The sequence below is a fragment of the Pseudoliparis swirei genome, chromosome 16 (assembly GCF_029220125.1).
Source record: "Pseudoliparis swirei isolate HS2019 ecotype Mariana Trench chromosome 16, NWPU_hadal_v1, whole genome shotgun sequence".
Lineage (NCBI taxonomy): Eukaryota > Metazoa > Chordata > Actinopteri > Perciformes > Liparidae > Pseudoliparis > Pseudoliparis swirei.
In genome coordinates, this window is record NC_079403.1 from 4,553,892 (window position 1) to 4,565,909 (window position 12,018).

At 40.1% G+C, this 12,018-nt stretch overlaps 1 protein-coding gene across 1 annotated transcript in view; it reads right to left on the reverse strand.

Annotated features, from left to right (window-relative positions):
- The window catches only part of LOC130206621 (dipeptidyl aminopeptidase-like protein 6), an 89,142-nt gene that overhangs the window by 32,746 nt on the left and 44,378 nt on the right, over positions 1-12,018 (reverse strand). The window lies entirely within an intron of this gene.

Consider the following 12,018-nt stretch of genomic DNA (forward strand, 5'->3'; position numbering starts at 1 on the left):
CCCCCTGGACGTTTTAAGGGCCAATGTTGTTGTCAGAATTGTTATTGTATTGTATTATGTTAGTATCTTGCCACCGTCATCCTTATTTTCTTGTTGTTATCATTTTAAACGCTTTGTGTTAACTTAAAACTCACCTGAACTAGCTGCAGGCCGATACTTGTGTTCGCCAGTAGGGGGCAGTAGCGAGTTTTCCCATGACTGGCCCCGTAATTCTTGTCTTAAACAAGCAAGTTAGACCAGTGTAACACAGACAGTGACTCAGCTATTAATGTGAGTCTGTCTTGGTGTTTACAGTTGAGAAAAGTACAAAAGCGCCATATATATTAATGTTTTGTTGCTCGCTTTGGCAGTGCTACATTTTGATAGTTATTAAGTGTGTAGTAGTCAAAGAGAAGAGCGTTAATCAGAGGTCATAGGTCATTTATGTGTTTGTGGTACCTTTAAGGAAAACCGGGTAAGTTCTGAAACCCCACATTTTCAGCAGCTTGCAAAAGTAACGTTGGGTAATGATCCACAACTCTATCGACTCTGCTGCAGACACAGTGAGGCATCGGTACGAAAGATAATGCAAAAATATTCTCACTGTCCAGTTGCTCCACGATGAGGCTGATGGGGGTTAACTAAAAGCGTGTTGGACACTGGTTTCTTACAATACTAAGGGAATATATCGAGGTCCTTTAATATGACTATATATAGTCCTTTGCACAATGCACAGAATGTGTGAAGTGATATGTCTGCCCAAAAGGTAAAAACGCTGGGTTTCACAATAGGGCTCGAGAAATCTACCTGCCCCCCCCCCCCTTTCGGCATACAGAAAGCTTTCAATACCCCTGAATACAAAGCCTCCATCAAAAAAACCAACGATTTCAGGCCAGAGAAAAAAAAAACCTTGACAGGAGCCATTATTTCAAAGATGTATGAAAGTTCATACGGCTTTTCGTCCATCAGGCTTTTATTTATTTATTTTTATCAGGGAAGGATAAGTTTAAATACGGAAACTGCCCCTCTTTCGCCTCCAGTCCATCCTCCCTCCCTCCGTCTCATTGCTTTAGCGATCCATAGGCGCACGAGGCAACCACTCTGCGAGGTAATTAGAAACCCCGGAGATTGTTATGCAGAGTGCTTTTCTATCCGTTAGTATATCTGATTGTCCATTAGAGGTGACGGAATTACCATCACAGTGGCTTTAATTCAGAACGTGCAGGGAAGTGCAGTTTGAGACGTTTTTAGATCGGCATAGCCAAAACGCCCCCCCCCCACCCAATCGAAAGCTATTGTCTCCTTGTTGGAAACCAATCGGCATACAATGGACTCCTCTGTGGGAATCTCGGGGATACATAAAAGAGTTGCTTCTCGTCAACTCCATTCTCTTAATTTGACTCCGTTTGGACTTCTATGTATGAAATGGTAATGGCGGCCGATGGGGATCGAAAGGCGTAAAAAGATCGGGGGCAAATCCCCGCTCAAAAAAGATCGGCTTGGAGACCTGAATCTCTTTCAGGCATCTCTTTCTTTTCTTCCATCTTCATACCTCACTGAACCGCTGATTTCCTCTATCCACTCTCCCCGAGACTCCTCCGAGATAGAGAGCTCAGACCTCTGAAAGCCTTCCCGCCGACGCCCCCCTGCTCTACGCCCTCCTGCTGACTTCGCCGTCTTCGACCTCGCCATCCCTCCTTCACCTCCCCAACCCTTTTGTCTTCTGCTCTTTCAAAGACCCGAGAGCCGTCCATCCTTTTCACATCACCCCGAGGCATTATGTCTTCCCTTCGCTCTATCCCTTTCTCTTTTTCTTTACCCCCCTCCCCCTCCCCTCTACTTTAACTCGCTGTGCATTAGCCCAGGGTGCGTTTTTTTTCCTTCCCTGCTCTGATCTATATACCTTTCCACGGCGGTAAGCCTTATTAATACAGCCTCCTGCTATGAGCACAGACCCCCTAACCTGGCCTCACTCCAGGGAAGAGCGGGAGGATAAAAGAGACGGGTTAATTTTTCTTTATTTCTTGTTTATTGTCTAGATTTCATTGGGGCAAAAAAAACATGAGCAGCCGCACTTTGACAAAGGTTGCGAAGAAGCATCCGGGCTAGTACCCCTCCACTGTGGCTTGTACTCGGTTTAGAGACGGGGTAGGGGCTGAACGGGGGTGCAGATACATGGTCAGTGAGTTACCGTTCTAGCGATGTCTTAGCGATGTCTTAGCGATTACTCATCCGGAACCCTTTGTTCTTTCTCCTTCAGACTGCATCGCCCTCCGTATGACGATTGAACTTTTCGAGTAAAACCCTCCAAAGACACTTTTTTCTGGTCCTCATTTCACTTTATGTTGGACAGAAGAGAAACGCAATTTCGATCTTCTGTATGTTTGCACATATGGAAAATTGACAAATAAAACTGACTTTGACTTTGACTTTGACTCACTATGTATTATTAATACTTTTTTTTCCCCATCACAAGTTTCTCGTAGAAAATACAACAACAACATTGCCAGCGTAGAAAAGCAGATCCCTGCGTGTGTAACCTCGAGCTATACGAAGAGGGGTTTGACGCTCTCTCCTTTTTTTGGAAAAAACTAACGTCGACAAAGTTGATGCAACAGAATTGGAGGGATTACAATGGGTGGGGGGGGGGGGGGGGGGGGGGGGGTCCCATGCATTCTAGATGCATTCTAATTAGCAATCATTTCAACACATTTTTGGGGGAAAGGAAGGTGGGAAATATATTCTTTCGAAAAGGCGGCCAACCTTTTCTTCAGTCAGTTTTTGGAGTAAAAGAAAATATATATACATATATATATATGTATATATATATAAAATATAATAATATAAATAATATATATGAATATAATATAATGTATATTTATTATGCTCATAATATAATAATATATATAAATATTTATATTATATAATAATATATATACATATTTATATAATATAATATATATATATATATATATTTTCTTGATAGATTCAAGGGAACACAAAGTCATATCTTTGAAGATTCAAATTGTACCAACATATCCTTCCACCTACATACTTGTACCTGTGGCTGGTCAGTTTTTGGAGTAAAATAATTAAAAATATATATATCAATAAAATATAATAATAGAAATACTATATAATATATATAATATAATGTAATAATATATAAATATTTGTATAATATATATAAATATTTATAGTATATAATAATATTATATATATATATATATATTTTTCATGATAGATTCAAGGTAACACAAGGTCATATCTTTGTAGACTCAAATTGTACCAACGTATCCTTCCACCTACATACTTGTACCTGTCGCTGAATGCCTTCTTTGTACAGTCGGACCTCATTTATGCTTCAACCGAGCCACCATGCGCACTATGACAGCTTAATTAAACTGACAGAAAGACCAGCCAATCGGCTTCGAGGCCTCAACCACTTCAAGGAAATCCACTTCTGTTCCCGGAAGGGGAACACGTGTCTGCGCCGTACCAGTTTGACCATGTTGCTCATTCTTCTGTCCTCTCATTCTTTCTTGACCCTTCCCACTCAATGCTCTCTTGAAGACTCAACTGTGTTCACATCATTCATCATCTTTAGTTCCTGTTTGAGATAGTTAAAAACACTCCACAGGCATTTTCTGAAAGATAAAGTCGGTAGAGGCTGATCGGTTTGATTAGTAAGAAGAAGAAAAAAGAGAAAGAGGTTGCATTGTTTCTTCGTCTCACAGAACTCATCTCACCTCGGGAGTAAACGCTCATCACGTCTAACCGGACCGACGGACGAGATTACTTGAACATTGAAAGGGGCAAGACACGAATTCTTGATACATCAATGCAATAATGGAAATAATACCTCAACAGTCCTTAACCATGAACCCTTACCTATCCATTATACACCTCTGTGTGATTACAAGACGCACTTGAAATGATTCATTAGACTCTCTCGGCTTCCTCATTATCCGTGAGACGAGGCAGCGATGCTGCGTTCAAGGTGCTCGATACGAGACTCGTCGCCACGAGAGCTGGAACAATAACCGCAATATTGCAATATCGCTATAGACGAGAGCCGAATGGACGGACGAGCAGAAGCCCGCGACCTGTTCATTTTTGTACGTTTTTAAAATTATTGTTCTTTTTTTCCCCCTCGCCGCTAACGGCTAATTGGTCCGTACTCGCGGTAATAAATACAAATAAGTCTCCGATGCGGTAATTCAGTCTTACATCTTTGCCACCCATTATCGGCTTTGATTAAATGTGACATATAGGTTCATAAAAAATTCAATAAGTTCTAATTAAAAAAGCTCCCCCGTTATATATTTGCAGTAATTTGGTTTCATTCGTAGATTGTTGTTGAAAGGGAAGTCGACATAATGCCGCGTGTGCGTTTTTTTTTCAAATCCGCCGTTGCAACATTTGAATTACATTTTTTGAGCACATTGATGAATGGCCATTCAAATGGATGAATGGCGGAGCAGAAATTTTCCAAGTATGAACCTTGTGAAAATTATGAAACCACCCAAGGCTGCTGGCAACCCGCTGCTGGCAACCCGCTGCTGGCAACCCGCTGCTGGCAACCCGCTGCTGGCAACCCGCTGCTGGCCGTTCATTTATGTTGATCAGGAAAGCCAATCAGCATGCAGCTGCTGGTTTTATTTACTCGCCGCCTCTCTCGCTTATACGAGTTCACCGCTAAGGTTGGAAAAACATTCATTTCGGTTTGCACGCTGCTTACCTTCTCAAATATACAGAAGATCATGTGTTTTCCCCCCTATCTCATTATATTTGGTTTATTTAGAGGCTAAATAAACCAAATATAATGTGATTGGGGGAAAAACACAGGGGTGTAAAAATAATTTTCTCCGTGGGCCACATCAGCATCATGGCCGCCTCTTAAAGGGCCAGCGTAACTGAAGCGCTGTATAATATACTCACGAATATATTGTTAAACAACTCTCTTTGAATTTGATTATTGTTTATTCAAGAGTAGAACTATTGTTCACATGAACATTTCTCTAATATTATAACACAGATCCATTTAATTTGAAACCTTCAAAATAAAAGCACAGGATATAAAGGCGATCATATGTCTTTCTAGCCGCCAGGGGGCCGCATAAAATGACGTGGTGGGCCGCATTCGGCCCGCGGGCCTTGTGTTCGACACCTGTGATTTAGACGCTGCATGCACCAGGGGTCCAAGGTCTATTCTAATCTTAAAAGAGGAAGAAACGTTGACGTGAAACTTCTTCACAATACGTTCAAAAAGACATCAGGGGTCCGAAATATCTTGTTTCAGAATAAATCCTTAATAACTAGAACGGGTACTCGGTAGAGCGCATACCTTCGCATATCACACGATTGGGCATTGAATTATGAACATGTTGGCATTAGTTGCCAATTGGATATAAATTGACCGCGCTATGGTAAAAAGAAGATTTTGACCTTTTCCTGCCCACAGAATCTCTAAATTATACCACGCTCCAGAGACCCCCTGGAGGGGTCCGGGGGCCACGCTCCAGAGACCCCCTGGAGGGGTCCGGGGGCTCGCTTCCCTTTCCCCGAGAACATTTGAAGAAGTCGAACGCATCGAGTGAGTTCATTCCTGTAAAGCTCCGACTCACCACTGTGGGCTCTACTCTCGGGTGGGACGGCCTGCTCCGGCCACCAGGAGGCGCTGTCATTGGTTCAAATCCTCGGTCTGCTCCCAAACTACCCGTGGCTCCGGAAAAATACTCTTTCGGTTCTCAGGACTTCCTGATGCTCAACGTTCCCAAATGCAGGAATGGAAATGGGTGAACAGGGCTGTTGTGTCCTCTGCAGACTCTTTATGGAATATGTTGGAGGATAATTTAAAACTCAAAGAACTGATAGCACTTTGTGCTTTTAAATATAACATTTGGAAAAAATGTTATCTTACATTTATTTACCCAGGAAATGCCTCATTGAGATTCAAAATCTCCTTTACAAGAGAGTCCTGGCCAAGACAGCGGCAGCAGTACATTACACACAGTTTCAGACAATACAACATAAAATAGTTTTATAATATAATATTAATGTAATAATATTTTTTGAAAATTAAAGAAATGGAGGCAGGTGTTCCCAAAAATATCAATGATTTTCTAATTAAAACGGTTATGTCACCTGTCTCTTAACTTTTAGTTCGTTACCTTCGCATTGAAAATGCGGAAGGTAATGTTTTGATCGCCGTGTATTTATTTATTTATTTGTATGCGTGTTCCTCGCATAACAAAAAAAGTTTTAAACCGAATCGCATGAAATTTGGTGGGATGATTGGTTATTATCCGGGGACCATTTGATTAGATTTTGGGATCAATCATGTCAAAGGTCAAGGTCATGAAAAGGTCAAAATCTTCTTTTTACCATAGCACAGTCAATTTCTATCCAATTGGCATGCAACTAATGCCAAAATGTTCATAATTCAATGACCAATCTTGTGATATGCGAAGGTATGTGCTCTACCGAGTGCTCGTTCTAGTTTCTAACTTGTTTTTTGTTTGTATGTGTTTCTTATGTCGTTGCTGTCTTTAATCTCAATGTGTTTCACCTGGTTAAATAAAGGTTTCATACAAAAAAAATCTGCTGCATATTGAGAGCAAAATAAGGAGGCCGGGGTCTCTTAAATGTTGTGCTCTTGTAAACAATCTAATTATAAACGCATTAGTTGTAGAAATATGCGAAAAATCTCATGCGCAAAGCAGTCGTGAAAATGCGTGCTTTCATCTGGTCTTCCTGATTGGTCCCTGATGGTGATGACATCATGAAGCCCACCCCGTCCCGGACCCCAACCCAATACCCGTTACCCCCTGAAAGCCGTGGAGTAGATTACATGCAGCCCTCAGGAGCTCACCTCGCTCCTCGCCAAGTGTTCTCAGAGACCCTCAGAGAAAATACATGGAACCTCAATTTGAGATGAATCCCTGAGTCAGCGCGTCATCGCCGAGGTGACGGTCATTTCGTCAGCGCGTGCCAGCTGGTCAGATTCTCCTCGTGAATCCACAACCTCCATTGATACTCCATTCCTCCTCGTGCGTTTGAGTATACGATCACGAGGGAACAACAACTTCACAGCAGTGATCAGACTCTCGGTTAACACAACTGGAGTCTCATTATGAAACCTCCCAGAGGAGTAAGTCCATATCGGAGTGAGTTGTAACAAATCATTCAGAATTCCCAAACAAATGGAAATAAACATATTCAGGACAATATAGATGTTTTTTTTACAGTGTGCTTAAGCTCACCGGTGTATTACGTTTTGAAAAGATATATCTTTACAGGACGGACTCCCACATTGTGATGCCATCTTTCACCCCTCACATCACAGAGATGATGAGAAGTCACCGATGAGCTGGTGAGTGAGACACGGTGGAAGAGAGAAACAGGCGAGGTTTATACAACGTGATATGTTCCTATTCACAGATTTAGAGTGAATTAAGATATACAGGACTGTCTCAGAAAATTAGAATATTGTGATGAAGTTCTTTATTTTCTGTAATGCAATTAAAAAAACAAAAATGTCATGCATTCTGGATTCATTACAAATCAACTGAAATATTGCAAGCCTTTTATTCTGATTTATTGCTGATTATGGCTTACAGCTTAAGAAAACTCAAATATCCTATCTCTAAATATTAGAATATCATGAAAAAGTATACTAGTAGGGTATTAAACAAATCACTTGAATTGTCTAATTAACTCGAAACACCTGCAAGGGTTTCCTGAGCCTTGACAAACACTCAGCTGTTATAAATCTTTTTTTTACTTGGTCTGAGGAAATATTAAAATTTTATGAGATAGGATTTTAGAGTTTTCTTAAGCTGTAAGCCATAATCAGCAATATTAAAAGAATAAAAGCCTTGCAATATTTCAGTTGATTTGTAATGAATCCAGAATGCATGACATTTTTGTTTTTTTAATTGCATTACAGAAAATAAAGAACTTTATCACAATATTCTAATTTTCTGAGACAGTCCTGTATATATATATATATATATATACAATATAATATAAATAATATATAATTTACAAATAATATAATAAATATATATTATATTTAATATAAAAATATACATTATTATATATTATGTAATATGAATATATATAATATAATAATATATATAGTATATTAATTTACATAATATAATATATATATTATATATAAAATGATATACGAAAATATATATCGTATATATAACTAATATATAATATAATAATATATATTATATAACATATATATAATAATATATATAGCTTTAATATAATATATACATATAATAATATGTATCATACATATATCACAATATATATATATAATATGTATAATATATAACATACAATATGATCTATATATATAACATAATATACAACTCTTTCATTTCCCTTTATAATATTGTCTTTTATAACTGTTGTAATTATATATTTCGGGTGGCCAGTTACGGATGCTCACTCAAACCCCTCACTCAAATCGACTTATTTTTGCACACCGCCACAGACTGCTGAGTCATCGTGTTTGATATTATATTTATATATTCTCAAGATGCAATCCTGCAGCCTCCGTATTACAAGATGGAAACGAGCGTTGACACAACGCGTCATTATTTTGTTGGACTCAATGAAAAATATTTTGAAAGAGTTCCCAAAAACCATTTTGGAAAAAAAGGATGTGTTTGTAGAATCGCTGGAACGGAATTATCCGGCGGGCCTCTCGCTGTGGAGGGACTGACACACACACACACACACACACACACACACACACACACACACACACATACACACACACACAGACAGCTAAACTATGAATCCTCAGTGATAAGACATGCTCCAGGGAATTCAAAAGGGCTGTAAGTCCATTTCACGGCTCGGGTGTGCAGTGGGCATTACGGGGGGGGGGGGGGGGGCTGTCGACACGCTCGTGGAGATGTGTGTCCGTCTGGAGACTGGAAGCTACACCGAGCTATTACAGCGGGCATTCAACACGGACACCTCTGCTAATAGAACCGGGAATCCACGAGTCCATCACCAACAAGGACCGAGGATATCGCGTTTGTGGACTGTTCGCAGCTGCTGTAAGGAGGACGAAACACACCTGTCCTCCCCCCTCGTGCTGCGTTAGCAACAAAAAGCATTGAGGATTTTTCACGCTAGTAGATCGTATGCAGATTTGGCGTAAGAATGGGTGGTTACACTCGTGTTCAAAAGTTTGGGGTCACACAGAAAACTCTTTGTGTAAATGAATATAGAATATAGTCAAGACATTGGTTATAAGAGGTTATAAATCATGATTTTTATTGTAAATATTAATGTCGTTCTTCTTGTGGCTCAAAGGAAGGCCAGTTTTATAGCTTCTCTCACCAGTGTAACTGTTTTCAGCTGCGCTCACATAAAAAGGGTTTTCAAGGGTTTTCTACCCCTCCGCTAGTCTTCTAAGGCGATAACACAATGTACCATGAGAACACTGGAGATGGGCCTCTACACACCTCTGGAGAGACTTCATTAAACACCAGAGAATAGTCATCTACACATTAACTATATAGAGAGACTATTTATGATTCATTTAATGTTATCTTCATTGATAAAAACAGTGCTTTACTTTGAAAAATAAGGACATTTCGGACCCCAAACATTTGAACGCTAGTGTCGGACACTTTGATTCAGAGACTTCATTCCTGCTTTCTGGTGACGAAACGCCGCACTTTTAAATAAAGAGCCGCGTGGGCGGATTTGCCTCGTCGGCGAAAGAGAGAGAGAGAGAGAAAAAAAAAAAGATCAACTGTTAAGTCCATTAACAGACGTCGTTCACCTCGTTACTCTCGTGGTGTCACAGCTATGAACAGTCAATAACTGGGGGGGGGGGGGAGGGGGGGCTCCGGGCTAATCGCCTCCAAAGTGACTGCTTTACATACGCATTAGGGATGAGGTCTGAGAGGAGGCTGTGCATCACTCAGGAACAAGGTGACACACACACACACACACACACAGACACACACACACTCGGCTTCACTCTTATCTAAATGACATTGGCAAGTCTCCCCAGCAAGAGGAGTCCAAACAAGAGGAACGTGGCCATTGAAAATGCGTCCCACGGGGGCGGCGTGAGAGGGATGTCGCTGCTGCTCGATTCAGACGGAATAGTAACAACAACAACAACAACAACAACAACAACAAAATAATAATGTGAGATATCAGCGGCCTCAGAGCGTGATCCGTCTGCTGATGCAGGAACACTCTCAAGTTTAAGGACTGAGATCACACAGTCGGCCAAATAGCCAGATATTAAAATATGACGATGCTCCCGGTGACTTCCATGCACTGAGGCACGTTATGTAATCATGGAGGAAAATCCACCGTTATGCTATTGTCACCTGAATGCCCCGTGACTCTTAAACACACGGCTCTTTGTGTATTTAGAAAAGCGCTATGTAAGTTTGAATTATTATTATTAGCTCTCATATCATATTCATCATATCATTATTTTCATATGGCAGACAAATCAGTGGCGACCTCAGAGCTTTGTGGAAGAACACACGTATTGTACTGTGTGCTGCCACAAGACAGAGAGCAACATGTGTTGTACTTGTGGTTCTATGTCAGGCCCGTGTGTATCTGCCTGTATAGCGTGGAACTCTTCAGTCATATATGGAGCACTGTCCCTTTAAACAGACCTCAGCGAGGCATTGTGTCTGGATGTGAGGTTCAGGCCAAACCTAAAGTGCATGGATTTGGAGAGCCCAAAAATAAAACGTGATAATGTACTTTTTTTTATGTCTTAAAATTCTAATTCTGGCTAGATATTAGCCCTTTAAAACAATATATATATATATATAAATATATAAATATATATTAAAATTATATATATATATATAAATATATATACATATATATAAATAAATATATATATTAAAATATATATGTATAAATATATGTATTAAAATATATATGTATAAATATATATAAATACATATATATATATACATATACTGTATATATATAAATATATATATATATATACATACGATTCTTTCTTTCTTTCTCTGATTTCAATTACACAATACTTTTGTCTCCTCGGATCTCAGCGAGTAACTTAAATGAGTACAAATATTATTTAAACTACCAAAATAAAACCCAGGTTTTGAGGCCACATTTCCTGTGTAACACAATACATAGACTTCTTCACATTCTGTTGATAATGTCCTTTTTTATGTCTTAAAATTCTAATTCTGGCGAGATATTGTCCATTTAAAAAAAAAAAAAAACGATTGTTTCTTTCTTTCTTCGATTTCAATTAAATAATACTTTTGTTTACTCAGATTAATATCGTCAAACTACCAAAATCAAACCCAGGTTTTGGGAATAAATTGACCTTTAGACTCTCGATCCGTTGCCCTCGCAGACAGGGATTACGGTGTCTGCAACCATGGTGAGGATCGGCTGAAGAGCGCCTCATCATATAATAATAATACAAGTTAATGCTGTCGGCCGGCGACACGAGGAAGCAATTTTTTCCAGGTAAAAATAGCCAATATGTGATCATTAAAGAGACTCTGGGTCCGTCTCCAGGGGACGTGATGGATAGCTGGAGACAGCCAGGAGGAAGGAACACATAAAACTGGTGCTAAACTATGTTTAAAAAAAAATGAAAATAAATATTCAATTTTAATCCCCAGCCAACCGTTACATCCTCCAGCCGGGCCTGGAAGCACGCGGGTCGGTGGAGCGCCGGGTCGAGACGACACACTAACGACGTCCAAATATTGGGCTGATGGACGCTCTCCCCGCATTTCTCTCCTCCCCGTCGGCGGCGTCTAACGATACACGAGGAATCCCTCCAGATGGAGGATTAAAGCGTCACAACAGAAGACGAACGAGCGGACGGCGAAAGAACGACAAGTCTCGTTTCCACGGATTATTACGAGAAGTCTTTCCCCGACACATCGCTCTGTCCCTTACGAGCAGATCCACTAAAAACAGCTCCGGGGGGGGGGGGGGATAACTCGAGTAAGTAAGAAACACACGAGC